Source organism: Triticum aestivum, chromosome 3A (genome assembly GCF_018294505.1).
Source record: "Triticum aestivum cultivar Chinese Spring chromosome 3A, IWGSC CS RefSeq v2.1, whole genome shotgun sequence".
NCBI lineage: Eukaryota > Viridiplantae > Streptophyta > Magnoliopsida > Poales > Poaceae > Triticum > Triticum aestivum.
Window position 1 is genome coordinate 153,753,732 of NC_057800.1, and position 21,123 is coordinate 153,774,854.

The following is a 21,123-nucleotide window of genomic DNA, read 5'->3' on the forward strand; positions in this document are numbered from 1 at the left end:
GTTATGTTCTCATGTCATGCACATTACAAGTGTTGTTATTGCTCTATAGTTACCCACACTTATATTCTGTCTATTCTGCTTTGTCTTGAACAAATATTATTTGAACTGTGTCTCTATCTTGATTTGGCAACAAAAACTAGAATGATATAGACCATAAAGTGACCATGGTACATAGATATATGTTTGTTTCATGCTGTTATCCTGTCCACTTTACTACTGAACTCATTTACCAAAATGAGTTTCATATACAACATGGTAAACATGTGATGTGTCTGCTTGTTTCTCTTTTAGAATGCGGACAAAATATTGGAGAACAGTACCGCGTTATCCAATGGTAAAGGAAGTAATGCAGATAAGGTTCAAGATAGTGAGACATCCCTGTTGGTCTCCAAGAAAGCTGATAAAAACTATCTTGACGACAGTGAGGGAACCCAAAAGTCCTGTCTTGATGTAGTGTTCGAGTTACTGGCCACTACTGCTGGCACAAGCTCTTCGAACTCGCTGCCTGAATCAGTTCGTCTTCTTGAGTCTCAACTTCAAGTTGAAAGACATCGATCAGATGTGCTGCGACAGGAAGCTGAAGGACTGAGGAAGTCCCTGCAGAATTCAGATGCATATTTTCTGGTGCAACAGCAAGCGCTGGAGGATTTAAGCGCCAAACAAGAGAAAGTTAATAAGCTTGCTAAGCATCTTGCCAGCATTATGGGTACCCAGGATATTGTTTCTTGAGATCTTCTGAAGTGGTTTCAGTTCTGGATTTGTTTTGCTGCGGCGTTTATTTGCGCTGGTCGCCAACTTTGACAACCAGTGTATATGATATGCTGCTTTGTTCCCTATATTTGCACTGGTGGCGAACTTTGATGCCCAGTGGATGTAATATGTGTAATAGCCGTGATAGCCTAGCGTTAGTTGCTTGCTTATTTATTTCCTTGTTGTCTTGTTTATTTGTTTGCTTGTAGTCATTGCAGTTCTTTTTCCGCGGTTAGCTAGTGGCTGCAATAACCTATTTTTTAAAACTAGGCCACAATAACCATGGGCTAATATTTACTGTAGTGACACTGGGCCTCCTACTGGCCGTAGAAACAGTGGGCCTTCTACGGGCCGTAGAAACAATGGGCCTTCTACGGGCCGTAGAAACAATGGGCCTTCTGCGGGCCGTATTATCAATGGGCCTTATACGGGCCGTATAATCGATTGGCCAAACATGGGCCAAACAGACCGCATTATGGCCGTAAACGGGCTAGAGTTGGAATCGTCCGTTCATGGGCCGACCATAACGGGCCATCGTTAATAGGCCGTATTTGATGACGCTATGAAATCGGCCCAACGTATTAACGGACCACAAACGGGCCGACTGTAACCACGGGCTGAATTTGGCCCACAAGCAGAAAATGACAGTAACGGGCCGTAAGTAAACGAATGCTGGAAATGAGCCCAAGAATAAATGGGCTCTGAGAAGGCCGAAAGATAACATGGGCTGGAAACGGCCCAACGGAATAACGGGCCGTTAATGGGTATAAAGTGATACACTGTTCATTACGGGCCAGTTTCACCACGGGCCGTTAATGGGTGTAAAGTGATACACTGTTCATTACGGGCCAGTTTCACCACGGGCCGTTAGTAGGCCAAGAGTTACATAGGGCCTCATATGGGCCGAAAGACGTCATGGGCCATACATGGGCCAGAAGTGAAAATGGGCTGGAATCATATTGGATGGCCCAGATGACGCTACTGGGCCTAATTCGGATAGGGCGTAACGGGCCTTGGGTTAGCGGGCTGTAAATGGGCTATATTCGAACAGCCGTTAACAGGCTTTCCATGGGCCGGCCCGCCAGCTTTTGACCAAGTCAAACGGGCCGGCCTTTTCATAGGAATGGGCCTTGTTGGGCCGTGCCACGTGTCGACGTATCATAGGCGCCTTCCGTCCAATGAGTGGTTGACATCTGTCCCAACGATGAGCCGACACGTGTTTCCTCCAGCCAATGATGATTTTACACGTGGAAAATCCCCATTGGTCGGGGCTGTTAACGGGTTATCGGATCCAAAACCCGACCCGATAGCTTAACGGCGTTCCGTTTCGATGGATGCCACATGTTGGTCACCCTTGACGAAAGCACTTCTGTGACGCGCGATTTATCGTCATGGAAGTGGACACTTCCATGATGATAATTTTGGTAATGTCATGGAACACTTCTACGACAGCACAGGTATGACTATCTTGATTCTGTCATAAATTTGTCATGGATGTACATGCATGACAAAAAAGCGACCTACTGTGACAAACACATATCATCACGGAAGTGTATTTTTTTTGTAGTGTAAGTCAGTCGGAATCATGTTAGCAATTGCTGCATTTTATAATTATGAAATTTGGCAAATGGACGTCAAAACGTTATTCCTTAATGGATTTCTTAAAGAAGAGTTGTATATGATGCAACCAGAAGGTTTTGTCGATCCTAAAGGCGCAAACAAAGTGTGCAAGCTCCGGTGATCCATCTATGGACTGGTGCAAGCATCTCGGAGTTGGAATACATGCATTGATGAGGTAATCAAAGCATATGGTTTTATAAAGACTTATGATGAAGCATGTATTTACAAGAAAGTGAGTGCGAGCTCTGTAGCATTTCTGATATTATATGTGGATGACATATTATTTATTGGAAATGACATAGAATTTCTAGATAGCATAAAAGGATACTTGAATAAGAATTTTCAGTGAAATACCTCGATGAAGCTGCTTATATATTGGGCATCAAGATCTATAGGGATAGATCGAGACGCTTAATAGACTTTGACAAAGCACATACCTTGATAAAGTTTTGAAGAAGTTCAAAATGGATCAGTCAAAGAAAGGGTTCTTGATAGTGTTACAATGTGTGAAGTTGAGTAAGACTCAAAATCCGACCACGGCAGAATATAGAGAGAGAATGAAAGTCATTCCTTATGCCTCAGTCATAGGTTCTATAAATGCAGTGTACTAGACCTATTGTGTTCCTTGCCAATGAGTTTGCCAAGGGGGTACAATGGTGATCCAGGAGTAGATCACTGTACAACGGTCAAAATTATCCTTAGTTACCTAAGAGGACCAAGGAAATATTTCTCGTTTATGGAGGAGATAAAGAGTTCGTCGTAAAGAGTTATGTCAATGCAAGCTTTGACACTGATTCACATGACTCTGAGTCTCAATCTGGATACGTATTGAAAGTGGGGGAATTACCTAGAGTAGCTCCATGCAGAGCACTATAGACATAGAAATGTGCAAAATACATACGGATCTGAATGTGACAGGCCCATTGACTAAACTTCTCTCACAAGCAAAACATGATCACACCTTAATACTCTTTAGGTATTAATCACATGGTGATGTGAACTAGATTATTTTACTCTAGTAAACTCTTTGGGTATTGGTCACATGGCGATGTGAACTATGGGTGTTAATCACATGGCGATGTGAACTAGATTATTGACTCTAGTGCAAGTGGGAGACTGAAGTAAATATGCCCTAGAGACAATAATAAAGTTATTATTTTATATTTTCTTATTCGCGATGAAGGTTTATTATTCATGCTAGAATTGTATTGATCAGAAACCTAAATACATGTGTGGATACATAAACAAATACTGTGTCCCTAGTGAGCCTCTACTAGACTAGCTCGTTGATCAAAGATGGTTAAGGTTTACTAACCATAGACATGTGTTGTCATTTGATAATGGGATCACATCATTAGGAGAATGATGTGATGGACAAGACCCATCCGTTAGCTTAGCATATTGATCATTCAGTTTATTGCTATTGCTTTCTTCATGTCAAATATTTATTCCTTCGACTATGAGATTATTCAACTCCCGGATACCGGAGGAATACCTTGTGTTCTATCAAACATCACAACGTAAATGGGTGATCATAAAGATGCTCGACGGGTATCTCCGAAGGTGTTTGTCGAGTTGGCATAGATCGAGATTAGGATTTGTCACTCCGAGTATCGGAGAGGTATCTCTTGGCCCTCACGGTAATACACATCATAAGCTTGCAAGCAAATGACTAAGGAGTTAGTCACAAGGTGATGTATTACGGAATGAGTAAAGAGACTTGCTGGTGATGATATTGAACTAGGTATAGAGATACCGACGATTGAATCTCGGGCAAGTAACATACTGATGGACAACGGGAATTATGTATGTTGTCATGACGATTCGATCAATGAAGATCTTCATAGAATATGTAGGAGCCAATATGTGCATCTAGGTTCCGCTGTTGGTTATTGACCGGAGAGGTGTCTCGGTCATGTCTACATAGTTCTCGAACCCGTAGGGTCCGCACGCTTAACGTTCGTTGATGATATAGTGTTATATGAGTTATATGGTGACCGAATGTTGTTCGGAGTCCCGGATGAGATCACAGACATGAATAGGAGTCTCGAAATGGTCGAGCGGTAAATATTGATATATAGGACGATGGTATTTGGACACCGGAAGTGTTTTGGGACGTACCGGGAAGGAATCGGGTCACCGGAAGGGGTTCCGGGCACCCCCCCGGCAAGATATGGGCCTTAAGGGGCAAAGGAGGGGGCAGACCAGCCCACAAGGGGCTGGTGCTCCCCCTCCCTTGTTTAGCCAGACCTAGGGAAGGAAAAGGAGGAGGGCTAGCCCTTCCTGCCTTTCCCTCTCATGAGAGAAAGGAAGGGGGGGCCACCCTCCCCTACCTTTCCCCGCACTCCAAATAAGGAAAGGGGGCGCGGCTTGGGAGGGACCCCAAGTAGGATTCCTCCTACATGGGCCCCTCCTTTAGCTACTCTTCCATCCCTCCCACCTATATATATGTGGGAGGGGGCGCCTCGGACTAGCACATCAATCCCTTAGCCGTGTGCAGCGCCCCCCTCCACCGTTTACACCCCCGGTCATATTTTCGTAGTGCTTAGGCGAAGCCCTGCGGAGATCACTTCACCATCACCATTACAACACTGTCATGCTGTCAGAACTCATCTACTACCTCGTTGTCTTGGTGGATCAAGAAGGCGGAGGACGTCACCGAGCTGAATGTGTGCAGAACATGGAAGTGTCGTGTGTTTGGTACTTGATCGGATTGAGCGCGAAGAAGTTCGACTACATCAACCACATTGTTTAAAGCTTCTGGTTACGGTCTACGATGGTACGTAGACACACTTTCCCCTCGTTTCTATGCATCTCCATGGATAGATCATTGCGTGTGCATATATATTTTTTGTTTTCATGCAACGTTTAAGAACAGGCACAATGTAACATCCCAAAATTATAAATTTTGGAATGTTATAATAATTAAAATATATGATTGTTGATTGATTGCTGAGTGATTGATTGAGTGAAATTTATTAGAATTTTAAACTTTTGAAGTTTTGTTGAGAGGGAATAAAAAGGACTTTCAAAAAAATTATGTTTGAAAATATTTGAATTTGGAAATATTTCAAACTTCATGCCACTCAATGATCCTCATGATTTCTTCAATGAAAGAGAGTGGGAAGTAAAGAAAAATTTCATTTTTGAAGTTGTCATTTAATATATTTATTTTAACTCAAAGTGGCATTTGAGTTTTATTCAAAAACTTTTCTGACAAAGAACACTTGAACAAAAGTGTTGAGAGGGAGTAACATGACACCCCAAAAATGTTGGAATAAATTTTCCATAGAGTTTTGAAAGTCATTTTGATTTTTGTTTGAATTTAAAAAAATGACTTTTCAAAAAGTATTTTATTTTGCCCTGAAAAATATCCCATTAAATTGGGCTTAATTTTTCTGATCGTTTTGATATATAATACTCCTATATTTTATTTTTTGAATGGTTTTTATGCGCGGAATCTTTTTAAAAAGGAAAGGTATTTTTTTGTTTTGGGCCAAATCCAGCCCGATCGTGCTAGATCATCTCCTTCCTCACGAACGGGATTTTGTTCCCGAGCACAGCCGCGTCCGCCATCGTCAGAGATTGCGGGATTCGCGAAATCCCTTGCCCCCTCCTCCAAACCGACCTCCCCCCTATAAAAAGGCCTTCTCCCGCACCCATTCCCGCCCCTAGAGCTGCCTCTCCTCGCCCCACACTACAGCGCCACCTCGCCGGAGTTCGCCGGACCACCGCCACCATTGTCGCCCCGCCCCACCACCTCCGGCCATCCCCGCCACCCACGGACCCCATCAATCGCTCCACCCCGCTCTGCCGCCCCGACCGTCCCTTCCCCGGCGTCATAGGGCCACCGGAGGACGTCGCCGGAGCTCCACCAGGACCCCATCACCGGAACTGCTACAGTAAATCCCGACCTACTGTTTTTTTTCTTTTCTGCTTTAAAACAGAATAGTTTCAATCTTGTAAAATCCATAGTTAATTATCTACGAGGTATTTTTGAGTGATTCCAACTGCCTTGGATCACAAATTTTATGAAGTTTCTGTTAGTTAAATTTTATTTCACATTTGAGTAGTTTAAATTCGTGTTTTTATGAATTTGCTCAAATCACTAGATTTGAGATATTTTGAGTTAGGAATATTATTTTTGACCGATTCTTTTTGCTACTGGTTACTTATTAGACTAGCTATGCAGTAGTGTTTAGTTTGCATGTTAGTGAGTTAGTTAGATTAGCTTTTTATTGTAAACAGTACTGTTTACTCTGTTTTTAGTACTGTTTGTAGTTTAATTATTATTAATTAGTTTTAATTAATTTCTTTTGCTAGTTTTCGCCAGTGTGTCATATATTCTATTGGTTAAAAGTAGGCGATTTCTAGGATTTATTAGACTTAGTATTCTTGAGGTTCTAGGTGTTGTTTGTTGTATGACTAGTTGCTAGCAATAGGAATAGTGTTAGAGGTTCTAGGTACTGTTAGAATTTTATTATAGGAAAAATACTTTATGTTACATAGCGAATAATTATTTTTACCTTGTCTTAAATATTTTATTGTTTTAGGATTTTTACTTGTTGTTAGGTAGAGTTGTTGTGGTGTAGATTAGCCCTATAAGTTTATTTGAGTGATTTGGAGTTTTCTTTGGTTTTTGCCTTCGATCCTATTTCGATTTCGTTGTTATTTTGATTGTTATGATTGAGTGCTAGAATGATTGCTTATGTGAATACTATGCTTGCTTGTATAGATTTCATCGGAGAGTGACGACTAGTTTATCATGTTTTTAAGAGCGATAATATCTTCACCAACTGGCCAGGCAAGTTCACTTTGACCATGTTTTTCATACCTATATTTTTATTGCATTTAGTGTCATCCTTGCAACAACTTCTCCAGTAGTGATATTGATTCTTGTAGTTGAGTAGAATGCATGAGGTAGGAACCCACCTCCCTGTTACCAAGCCCGGTACGTATATAGTTTTAATGCTACGCTGTAGTAGACGGGGTTTGGTATGAGTGCTCGGGAGTGGTGTGAGAATGAAGGACTTTACGTCGAAGACGACAACTTCATGATGGCATCTGCAAGGACTGCATCTTCAGGACTCCTCAAGATTTCGAGACTCGAGACAAGAATTCAAAACACACTACTGGGTGAAGGATGATTGACGGGCACCCTGGAGAAACCAGTGGTTGGCCGGGATGCATGGAGAAGCGCCATGACATCTTGCGGAAAGCTTCACCCAGACTCAAAGAGACGGAAGAATACTTCATGCCCGGAAGCTTACCTGTGCAACTGCAAGTCACTATGGGCTCTGGCTTGGTTGACCTTAGTTATGACTCTGGCTAGGACGGTGCTAGCAGATGTAGAACTATGGTAGGATTGGATGAGCACCGGACAGTGGTCAGAGGAACTCTTCGGAAGACCATGTTTCGGTCATCTTGTTCTCAAACACCTTGAAATGCGAGAATGTAAAGAGAGGGATCAAATCTTGTGGGTAAAGTGTACAAACCTCTGCAAAGGGTTAAAACCTAATCGATTAGCCGTGTCTCCGGTTACGGGCAATTTGAGCCTCTGGACTTGGATCTATCTCGGAACTCTCAACACCGGACTGATAACTTAATTGTGGGCAACTTAGGATGATTTGGGCTATGAGACATTGGCGGAACCATGTGCTGACAGAAAACTCCATAGTACAGACTCCTGATATTCCTTTGTTGTAGAGAAAATAAAACCAGCTTTTACGCAAAAACATCAGACACAGAGCCACAAAGCCATTTTGCATATAGAATAGTTTCATCATCTGCTTTCCTCATATTGTGATCTTGCCGGTACATTCAATGTACTGACCTACACGGCTGCAACGTCTCATGTTGTGGATATGTTCCTTCCGACGAGTAAGAGTACGGTACAGGGTTACGGTCTACACTCAACCTGCCGATGGTGTTGATGGGACTCCACACCTGATTGTTTGTTTCCGCTGAGACTTATGAGGTATATATCCGTTTTACGTTATTTATACATGTGATTGCACTTTGATATATACATTGATGTACTGTGTGTGCCAGCATACCGATCCAGGGATGGCACAGATACACGGAGGCTTGACCGTCTGAGGTCGGGTCACTATAGATATGGTATTAGAGCAGATGTTGACTGTAGGGCGTGACCCTAGAAATCGGAATTCCCCTAGGACAGGAAATCTCTAAAACTTTATTTTCAAAAGAATCCATTACTTCTCATCTTTTCTGATTTTATCAAATATCCTCTCTTACCTCAAATAGTTAGTATATATCCCTTTCAATTTTGACCACACGGAGGATCAACCGAATCCGCTCCAAGAAGGACAAGATATCGGACAACCGATGACCATTTCAGAGTAAACATGATTTGACCATGCATTAGAAGAGTTGAAGCTACACAAGTTGAAGACTCTGACGACTTGAAGAATCATAAGAATTATTCGACCGTTAGAGGACCAAACCCTGTTATACACTTACATTAGATGCGACGATTTGTGAGCTATCTTTTGTTGGTTGTTTTTCTGACAGCCACAAAATAAAACTCGTTTCTTCAAAACTATTGTTTGTATTGTGTATATTCCTCCCCACCCCTCTCTTATCTCACCCTAAAACCCTTGGACCCAGTAGATGATGAATGAAGTTGGACTGGTATTCTCTGGACCAAAAACCCAGCCGGAAGCAGAGCTATGGATTCAGAACATGGAGAATCACTTCGGGAGCAATTTGGTTTCAAGAAAGAATGAAGTATCGTATGCTCTTCAGTACTTTGAAGGAAGTGCTGCAACATGGTGGCAGATGCATCAAGCTATACAGGGATGGAATGGAGCAAGGACTTGGGAAGAATTTAAGAAGACTCTGACAAGATCCCGTCTTATCCGGAAGCACCATGATATCCCAAGAAATAAACCTTGTGCCTGCAAGATTTGCGGAGAAATAGGACACACCCAGGAGGAACACAAGGATGGATGCCCTCAGTGTGAGGAGAAACACCCAGCTGAGGAATGCCCAACTAGTCAGGTGACTTGTTTCTTGTGTGAAGGAACCACCCACTACCCAGCTCAGTGTTACATTTACCCCATGGTGCAACAAACTATCCGGAAGCAGGAAGAAGGAATGAAAGAAGCCCTCCGAGAAGTTATGAAAGACCATGTGATTAAGGAAAGTGTTGAAGACCTTGATGGAGAAAGCCTCAACAGATTTTACTCCAATGCATGTTATTCATGTGGAGAAGGAGGACATTTTTCACAGTATTGCACCAAGGAAAGAAAAGAGTATCTGGGATACTTCCTGACAGAAGCAGTGGAGTTTGATCCACAGGGAATAGAACGTTCGATCAGAATGAAGAAAACCAGGAAGAGAAAACAAAGACACCCTCAGAACAACCCAATTTCTACAAAGAGGGACAAGAGTCATATTACCTGTTTTGAATGTAAGGACGTCGGGCATTATGCCAATGTCTAGAAAGGAAGCAAGGAACTCAAGGAGCAGGCACCATCACCAAGAAGCCTCGATACATGCCGGAAGTTATTTGATTTCGTTCCAAGGAAGCAGGACATTTTGCTAGGGATTGTTCAAATCATGAGAAAGCTGGAGTTGAGTAGTGGAGATGTTGATATCAGTAATAAGGGTAGTATGAAAAACACTTTTTCATGAGAATGCGGGGTTGAGTTATGTAATAGATTACTCAGAGATTGTAATAATTCATGACTCAATAAAGTTTGATATGTCATATGCTGAAAGGCTTTAAAGAGTTGTTATGTTTTATCTTGGACATTAAGATTCTGGGTGAACATGGAAGAAAATGAGTTGTGATGCATAAACGGGATGTTGGAAATTGAGTTTGAAGTTTTGTTTGGATGATATGAATGTGTACCCAAGGAGATAGGTACCTTATTATGAGCACCATTTTTGACATGATGAAGAATATTCACCTTGAAGGAGATGCAGTCTACAAAGGCTATCCCTTCATGCAAAAGGGAGTGGAACTTTGGTATGTGGAGGTACACCTCCACCGTATGAAAGGAGTTTGCCCAAAGACGATGGGGCAGTACTTTTTCATCTCATGTGTACCACAAGCAACTTTCTTCGACGCTGTTCGTGAAGCAGCCATGGAAGCCATACGCCAGATCGGAGATATACTTGAAGCAAGACTCCGTTATACTCAGGAATACCTAAGCGAAGTGCATGCAGAGATGATGGAGATGAAGCTCAAGGCCACCATGATGAAAAAGAAGATTGAAGATTTCAAGGAGCATGTCGCCCAATTCCAGTGGGATTGAAGGATCCTCAAGGAGGAAAAATGAATAAAGTGGGAAGTAATGCTTGACCATACCAAACCATGTGGATGGCGGCATTTGTAATAAAGTATTTCTTTGGAATTTGGATTTATGAAAAATGGTTAAGGAGGTAATAAAAGATTTGATATGAAAATAATATGATTTATGGATGAACTAGTGCATTTCATTTAAGTGTGGTAGTACTTTGTAAAGCCACAGAATCAATGAAAAAAAGGCGTTGTTCATGACGATCCATAGGAAGGAGCCGGACGAAATAAGTTGGAGTTTGATTATGATGGTTACCCCAAGAGTATGACAAAATGAAGTACTATTGGATTTAAAGGAGGTTTAATGATGGAATATGGAACAACTGTAACTCCACGGATGAGTTAACACTATGCAAGCGCTGAAGTGGACCCATAACCCACATGCCCAGGATTTGACAAAGGCACAAGCACAATCTTGTTGAAGGAAGAATTCTGGAAGAAGCTGTGAATTGATCAGCAGACATTACATAGGATGTTACGTAAACCCCGAGATTGTGAAGAACGATAGATGTTTTGTTCAGCTTGTAGAATCAATGGGTTTACCCGAACCCAGTTCGAGGACAAGAGAAATTTCTGCAAAGCTTGTGAGGATGCCCGACTGTTAGAAATACGAGATTCACTAAACCTTATACAGGGTAATGATTTGGGTGCGGAATGAATTGTCCACCATACTGACTTGCTCTTATCATTCACTCTTGATATTTGGAATGGTAAATCTGAGAGAATTACCCATAGTAAAGTGATGACGCTCATTGAAGCCTTTCTTAAGCCTTAGAATGGTATGATGATAAACCCATGTACATGGCAGCTGTTGCCAATCGTAGATTATACGGTGAGAATGAAGCCAATGCCCTTTTTCTGCAGAAACCATTAATGGTAGGCCACCATGAGTATTTCGATAGTTGTCTAGAATGGACGCAGACCTATCAGCTAAGATCCAGTCTCGATCGAACTTCATCTTTGATGAAGCGACCAAAGATTTTGAGGAAAATGCTATGCTTCTGACAAAAGAGCATTAATGAAGGAACTATTGTAAGATATGTGAAGAGATAGATATTGTCGGCACTCCGGAGGAAGTATCTGAGTTTATTGGAATTGTAACCTTGCTTTTAAGTGTGGTAGCACCCCTGACCCTTCCGGCCAAAATATTTGCTAGAAGACCCAACCCCTAACCTTTTCTTGCTAGCCTCTTCGAATCTCGAGGACGAGATTCATTTTAAGTGGTAGTTTGTAACATCCCAAAATTATAAATTTTGGAATGTTATAATAATTAAAATATATGATTGTTGATTTATTGTTGAGTGATTGATTGAGTGAAATTTATTAGAATTTTAAACTTTTGAAGTTTTGTTGAGAGGGAATAAAAAGGACTTTCCAAAAAAATCTGTTTGAAAATATTTGAATTTGGAAATATTTCAAACTTCATGCCACTCAATGATCCTCATGATTTCTTCAATGAAAGAGAGTGGGAAGTAAAGAAAAATTTCATTTTGAAGTTGTCATTTAATTTATTTATTTTAACTCAAAGTGGCATTTGAGTTTTATTCAAAAACTTTTCTGACAAAGAACACTTGAACATAAGTGTTGAGAGGGAGTAACATGACACCCCAAAAATGTTGGAATAAATTTTCCATAGAGTTTTGAAAGTCATTTTGATTTTTGTTTGAATTTAAAAAAATTGACTTTTCAAAAAGTATTTTATTTTCCCCTGAAAAATATCCCATTAAATTGGGCTTAATTTTTCTGATCATTTTGATATATAATAATCGTATATTTTATTTTTTTAATGATTTTTATTCGCGGAATATTTTTAAAAAGGAAAGGTATTTTTTTGTTTTGGGCCAAATCCGGCCCGATCGCGCCAGATCATCTCCTTCCTTACGAACGGGATTTCGTTCCCGAGCACAGCCGCGTCGGCCATCGCCGTAGATCGCGGGATTCACGAAATCCCTTGCCCCCTCCTCCAAACCGACCTCCCCCCTATAAAAAGGCCACCTCCCGCACCCATTCCCGCCCCTAGAGCCGCCTCTCCTCGCCCCACACTACTGCGCCACCTCGCCGGAGTTCGCCGGACCACCGCCACCATTGTCGCCCCGCCCCACCACCTCCGGCCATCCCCGCCACCCACGGACCCCACCAATCGCTTCGCCCCACTCTGCCGCCCCCGACCGTCCCTTCCCCGATGTCATAGGGCCACCGGAGGATGTCACCGGAGCTCCACCAGGACCCCATCACCGGAACTGCTACAGTAAATCCCGCCCTACTGTTTTTTTCCCTTCTGTTTTTAAAACAGAATAGTTTCAATCTTGTAATCCATAGTTAATTATCTATGAGGTATTCTTGAGTGATTCCAACTGCCTTGGATCACAAATTTTATAAAGTTTCTGTTAGTTCAATTTTATTTCACATTTGAGTAGTTTAAATTCGTGTTTGTATGAATTTTCTCAAATCACTAGATTTGAGATATTTTGAGTTAGGAATATTATTTTTGACCGATTCTTTTTGCTACTGGTTACTTATTAGACTAGCTACGCAGTAGTGTTTAGTTTTCATGTTAGTGAGTTAGTTAGATTAGCTTTTTATTGCAAATAGTACTGTTTACTCTGTTTTTAGTACTGTTTGTAGTTTAATTATTATTAATTAGTTTCTTTTGCTAGTTTTCGCTAGTGTGTCATATATTCTATTGGTTAACAGTAGGTGATTTCTAGGATTTATTAGACTTAGTATTCTTGAGGTTCTAGGTGTTGTTTATTGTATGACTAGTTGCTAGCAATAGGAATAGTGTTAGAGGTTCTAGGTACTGTTAGAATTTTATTATAGGAAAAATACTTTATGTTACATAGCGAATAATTATTTTTACCTTGTGTTAAGTATTTTTTTGTTTTAGGATTTTTACTTGTTGTTAGGTAGAGTTGTTGTGGTGTAGATTAGCCCTATAAGTTTATTTGAGTGATTTGGAGTTTTCTTTGGTTTTTACCTTCGATCCTATTTCGATTTCGTTGTTATTTTGATTGTTATGATTGAGTGCTAGAATGATTGCTTATGTGAATACTATGCTTGCTTGTATAGATTTCATCGGAGAGTGACGACTAGTTTATCAAGTTTTTAAGAGCGATAATATCTTCACCAACTGGCCAGGCAAGTTCACTTTGACCATGTTTTTCATACCTACATTTTTATTGCATTTAGTGTCATCCTTGCAACAACTTCTCTAGTAGTGATATTGATTCTTGTAGTTGAGTAGAATGCATGAGGTAGGAACCCACCTCCCTGTTACCAAGCCCGGTACGTATATAGTTTTAATGCTACGCTATAGTAGACGGGGTTTGGTATGAGTGCTCGGGAGTGGTGTGAGAATGAAGGACTTTACGTCAAAGACGACAACTTCATGATGGCATCTGCAAGGACTGCATCTTCAGGACTCCTCAAGATTTCGAGACTCGATACAAGAATTCAATACACACTACTGGGAGAAGGGCGGTTGACGGGCACCCTGGAGAAACCAGGGGTTGGCCGGGATGCATGGAGAAGCGCCATGACATCTTGCGGAAAGCTTCACCCAGACTCAAAGAGACGGAAGAATACTTCATGCCCAGAAGCTTACCTGTGCAACCGCAAGTCACTATGGGCTCTGGCTTGGTTGACCTTAGTTGTGACTCTGGCTAGGACGGTGCTAGCAGATGTAGAACTATGGTAGAATTGGATGAGCACCGGACAGTGTGGTCAGAGGAACTCTTCGGAAGACCATGTTTCGGTCATCTTGTTCTCAAACACCTTGAAATGCGAGAATGTAAAGAGAGGGATCGAATCTTGCGGGTAAAGTGTACAAACCTCTGCAAAGGGTTAAAACCTAATCGATTAGCCGTGTCCCCGGTTACGGACAATTTGAGCCTCTGGACTTGGATCTATCTCGGAACTCTCAACACCGGACTGATAACTTAATTGTGGGCAACTTAGGATGATTTGGGCTATGAGACATCGGTTGGCGGAACCATGTCCTGATAGAAAACTCCATAGTACAGACTCCTGATATTCCTTTGTTGTAGGGAAAATAAAACCAGCTTTTATGCAAAAACATCAGACACAGAGCCACAAAGCCATTTTGCATATAGAATAGTTTCATCATCTGCTTTCCTCATATTGTGATCTTGCCGGTACATTCAATGTACTGACCTACACGGCTGCAACGTCTCATGTTGCAGATATGTTCCTTCCGACGAGTAAGAGTACGGTACAGGGTTACGGTCTACACTCAACCTGCCGATGGCGTTGATGGGACTCCACACCTGATTGTTTGTTTCCGCTGAGACTTATGAGGTATATATCCATTTTACGTTATTTATACATGTGATTGCACTTTGATATATACATTGATGTACTGTTTGTGCCAGCATACCGATCCAGGGATGGCACAGATACACAGAGGCTTGACCGTCTGAGATCGGGTCACTATAGATATGGTATCATAGCACATGTTGACTGTAGGACGTGACCCTAGAAATCAGAAAGCCCCTAGGACAGGAAATCTCTAAAACTTTATTTTCAAAAGAATCCATTACTTCTCATCTTTTCTGATTTTATCAAATATCCTCTCTTACCTCAAATAGTTTTAATATACCCCTTTCCATTTTGACCACACGGAGGATCAACCGAATCTGCTCCAAGAAGGACAAGATATCGGACAACCGATGACCATTTCAGAGTAAACATGATTTGACCATGCATTAGAGGAGTTGAAGCTACACCAGTTGAAGACTCCGACAACTTGAAGAATCAGAAGAATTATTCGACCGTTAGAGGACCAAACCCTGTTATACACTTACATTAGATGCGACGATTTGTGAGCTATCGTTTGTTTGATGTTTTTCCGACAGCCACAAAATAAAACTCGTTTCTTCAAAACTATTGTTTGTATTGTGTATATTCCTCCCCACCCCTCTCTTATCTCACCGTAAAACCCTTGGACCCAGTAGATGATGAATGAAGTTGGACTGGTATTCTCTGGACCAAAAACCCAGCCGGAAGCAGAGCTATGGATTCAGAACACGGAGAATCACTTCGGGAGCAATTTGGTTTCAAGGAAGAATGAAGTATCGTACGCTCTTCAGTACTTTGAAGGAAGTGCTACAACATGGTGGCAGATGCATCAAGCTATACAGGGATGGAATGGAGCAAGGACTTGGGAAGAATTTAAGAAGACTCTGACAAGATCCCGTCTTATCCGAAAGCACCATGATATCCCAAGAAATAAACCTTGTGCCTGCAAAATTTGCGGAGAAATAGGACACACCCAGGAGGAACACAAGGATGGATGCCCTCTTTGTGAGGAGAAACACGCAGCTGAGGAATGCCCAGCTAGTCAGGTGACTTGTTTCTTGTGTGAAGGAACCACCCAATACCCAGCTCAGTGTTACATTTACCCCATGGTGCAACAAACTATTCAGAAGCAGGAAGAAGGAATGAAAGAAACCCTCCGAGAAGTTATGAAAGACCATGTGATTAAGGAAAGTATTGAAGACCTTGATGGAGAAAGTGTAACACCCCGGATGTAACTTTCCCCAATTTGTACTCCAACTCTTGCCGTTTCCGGCGTTAAGTTATTTTATTTTCTTGGGTTCGGGTTTTTGTCGCCGTGTGTTTTTGTCGTTGTCATGCATCTCATATCATGTCATCATGTGCATTGCATTTGCATACGTGTTCATCTCATGCATTCGAGCATTTTCCCCATTGTCCATTTTGCATTCTGGCGCTTCGTTCTCCTCCGGTGGTCATTTCTACCTTTCTTTCGTGTGTGGGGATTAAACATTTCCGGATTGGACCGAGACTTGCCAAGCGGCCTTGGTTTACTACCGGTAGACCGCCTGTCAAGTTTCGTACCATTTGGACTTCGTTTGAGAGTACAACGGTTAAACGAGGGACCGAAAAGGCCTCGTGTGTGTTGCAGCCCAACACCCCTCCATCATCTAGAGCGTTCGATCACGATCGCGTGGCCGAAAACCGCACCTCATTTGGACTCTCCTAGCTCCCTCTACCTCTATTTAAAGTCCCCACCCAAAATTCGCGGATCTCCTCTCTCCCAAACCCTAAAAATCCCCTCGCGCCGCCGCCGACATGTCCGTCCTGGACGGACAAAGTCGTCGCCGCCGTCCGCGTCAACCAGGGCACGCCACGGGGCAGGTCGCCTCCACCACCGCCCGCGGCCCGCCGGGCCCGAGGAGAGCCCCTGTGGCCCGGGTCTCCTCAGCCGCCGCCCGACCCTTCTCCTTCCTCCCGTGCCGCTCGCCAGCTCCCCGCCGCCACCGCGCCGGCACCGCGCCTCCGCAGCTCCGCCGCCTCGCCATCACCACCCGGAGCCGCCGCGCCACCTCGACGCCAGTGCTCGCCGCCCCGGCCACCGTCGCCTCAGCGCCCGTCCTCGCCGCTGCCGCCGTGGGAGAAGTCCGGCGTCCTCCCCGACGAACTCCGGCGAAACCCTGGCGGTCCTTGGTTTCCGCGCTTCAGATCTGAGATCTGTTTTTTTAGGGTTGACTTTTCTCAGAAAACCCTAGCTCATATGCCCTTACTCATCGCATCGTAACTTTGCATCCGTGGCTCCATTTTGAGCATATAGCATATCAAAATGTTCATCTCAAAGAGTACATCATTTCATTATATTGCATCATTTTCATTTGAGTTGATCTTGATGCCCTAAATGCTGTTAGAAGAGGGCTACTTGATATAATTGTCAGATCTGCTGCTCCATTTAGACATTTGTCATTTTTGCCATGATTATTGTTTGCATGCTATGCCCATGAGTTCCACATATGTTTTGTTAAGGGCTTTGTCATCTTTCCAGAGCTGCAACCCATGTATTTTTGTGATGTGTGTGATGACTAGCACAAGCTTGCCAAGTGAGGCACTTGATAATTCTGATTTCAGGGACTTCGCAATTCCACTAAGTCCTTGATCTGTTTATCTCATGATGCCATATGTTCATGTTGTTTCCTAGTGATCCGTGCCTTGTTTGAGGATGATCAGTAAGGATGTTTTGTTAATATTGTAGTGCTCTATCCATCCTTGTCCTTGTTTGCAATTATGGAGCACCCTAGCTTGAGCCAATCGAGCTCTACTTTTGCTACTTTGTGAATCTGGGCAGATTGTCTACTTGTTAGCGATTTTGCCGATGATGTTGTAGTTGATCCGTGCATACTATGTTATTGTTCTTGCCATGTCTAGCTTGCATTTTGTGTATTCTTGATGTGTGTAAGCTTAGATTATCATGACTTGCTCCGTGGTGAGTGCATCGAGCTCGTAAACATGCCTACTTGAGTTATGTTTCAGCATGTGCCAGTTTTCACTAAGTCTGAAAACTGATTATGTTTTTGCTATGTTCACATGCTTGCAGTTGTATTTTCTAATCCCTTTTGGATCAAGGTCACTAAGGGACCTTTGTTAAGCTCTTTGAGTAGATCCATGCCATGCTTTACTTTGCCATGTTCAGGTCCTGTAGCATGTAGTTTTGTTGCTCCGAAGTGTGCTACCTGATCTGAAATTCCAGACAAGTGTTAATTTCACTAAGTCTGAAATCTGTTTGCCATATGCATTTTTGCCATGCTTGTTTGAACCTGTTAATGGATGAATTGGCCGTAGCTCAGTGCTAGACTTTTGTTAAGAATCATGAATGCATCCCTGCCATGTATTTTTATGCCATGTTTGGTTGCTGTAGCACGTTCATCTCATTGCATTTAGATGGCTACTTGCTGTAAATCACAGACCGGTGTCATATTTGAATCGCTTGCCATTTCCAAACCGTAACTCCGATTCCGACGTTCTTTATATCGTTTTCAAGAGATTTCATCTCTTATTTCCAGTGGCACACTTGGATTCCCAAGTTGAGGCCAGGTTCATGCATCCCTTGTCAAATCTTGCATATGCATCCCGCATCGCATCCCGCTTAGCATATCATCTTTGCATCATATTGTTTGATCCTTGCACGTGGTTGATTGTGTCCTTGTTGATTGTTTGTCTTGTTTGGGTAGAGCCGGGAGACGAGTTCGCTAACGGGGAGCCCGTTGAGTTTTCTTTCGAGGATCCAGTCAACTCTGACAACTTTGCAGGCAAGATGATCATACCCTCGAAATCACTACTATCTTTGCTTTGCTAGATGCTCGCTCTTTTGCTATGCCAATGCTATGATGCCTACCACTTGCTTTCAAGCCTCCCAAATTGCCATGTCAAACCTCTAACCCACCTTGTCCTAGCAAACCGTTGATTGGCTATGTTACCGCTTTGCTCAGCCCCTCTTATAGCGTTGCTAGTTGCAGGTGAAGATTGGAGGCCGTTCCTTGTTGGAACATTTATTTACTTGTTGGGATATCATTATATTATTTTGTTATCTTAATGCATCTATACACTTGGTAAAGGGTGGAAGGCTCGGCCTCTCGCCTAGTGTTTTGTTCCACTCTTGCCGCCCTAGTTTCCGTCATATCGGTGTTATGTTCCCGGATTTTGCGTTCCTTACGCGGTTGGGTTATAATGGGAACCCCTTGATAGTTCGCCTTGATTAAAGATTTTCCAGCAATGACCAACCTTGGTTTTACCATTTGCCACCTAGCCTCTTTTTCCCTTGGGTTTCCGGACCCCGAGGGTCATCTTATTTTAAACCCCCCGGGCCAGTGCTCCTCTGAGTGTTGGTCCAAACTAGAGTCCTGTGCAGGCGCCCCCTCGGGGAAACTCGAGGTTTGGTTTTAGTTGTATGGAGCGCTCATCTGAGTGTGCCCTAAGAAAGAGATATGTGCAGCTCCTATCGGGATTTGTCGGCACATTCGGGCGGTGTTGCTGGTCTTGTTTTAACCTGTCGAAGTGTCTTGAAGAACTGAGGTACCGAGTCTGATCGGAACATCTCGGGAGGAGTTCTATTCCTTCGTTGACCATGAGAGCTTGTCATGGGCTAAGTTGGGACTCCCCTGCATGGATTTGAACTTTCGAAAGCCGTGCCCGCAATTATGGGCAGATGGGAATTTGTTAATGTCCGGTTGTAGATAACTTGAACCTTAATTTAATTAAAATGAATCAACTGAGTGTGTTACCGTGATGGCCTCTTCTCGGTGGAGTCCGGGAAGTGGACACGGTGTTGGAGTAATGTTTGTGCAGGTTGCTCTCTAGTTTCTCGCTCCCGTTTTGCCTCCTCTTCTCGCTCTCTTTTGCGAATAGGATAGCCACCATATTTGCTAGTCGCTTGCTGCAGCTCCACATATTTACCTTGCCTTACCTATAAGCTTGAATAGTCTTGATCGCGAGGGTGCGAGATTGCTGAGTCCCTGTGGCTCACAGATTAGTATTACACCAGATGCAGGGCCTGATGATTCCGCTCCAGGTGACGCGCTCGAGCTCAAGTGGGAGTTCGACGAGGACTCTCAACGATACTATGTTTCCTTTCCTGATGTTCCGTAGTGATGCCCAGTTGGGGGTGATCGGGACCGTGTCGCATGTTGGGTTATCTTTTATTTTGGCGCCGTAGTCGAGCCATGAGTGGTTGGATGATGTAATGTTATTTATGTACCTTGATTGACGTGGCAAGTGTAAGCCAACTATGTTATCTCCCCTTTTATTACATATATATTACATGGGATGTTGTGAAGATTGCCTAACTTGCGACATATGCCTTCAATGCGATTGCCTAACTTCGGAGCAATAAAAGTAGAGCTCGATTGGCTCAAACTAGGGTGCTCCATAATTGCAAACAAGGACAAGGATGGATAGAGCACTACAAGATTAACAAAACATCCTTATTGATCATCCTCAAACGAGGCACGGATCACTAGGAAACAACATGAACATATGGCATCATGAGATAAACAGATCAAGGACTTAGTGGAATTGCTAAGTGCCTGAAATCAGAATTACCAAGTGCCTCACTTGGCAAGCTTGTGCTAGTCATCACACACATCACAAAAATACATGGGTTGCACCCCTGGAAAGATGACAAAGCCCTTAACAAAACATATGTAGAACTCATGGGCATAGCATGCACACAATAATCATGGTAAAAATGACAAATGTCTAAATGGAGCACCAGATCTGACAATTATCTCAAGTAGCCCTCTTCTAACAGCATTTCGGGCATCAAGATGAACTCAAATGAAAATGATGCAATGGAATGAAATGATGTACTCTCTGATATGAACATTTTGATATTCTATGTGCTCAAAACGGAGCTACGGATGCAAAGTTACAATGCGATGAGTAAGGGCATATGAGCTAGGGTTTTCTAAGAAAAGTCAACCCTAAAAAAACAAATCTCAGATCCGAAGTGCAGAAACCGAGGACCGTCGGGGTTTCGCCGGAGTTCGTCGGGGAGGAAGCCGGACTTCTCCCGCAGCGGCAGCGGCGAGGACGGGCGACGGTGGCCGGGGCGGCGAGCGCCGGCGGCGAGGTGGCGCGGC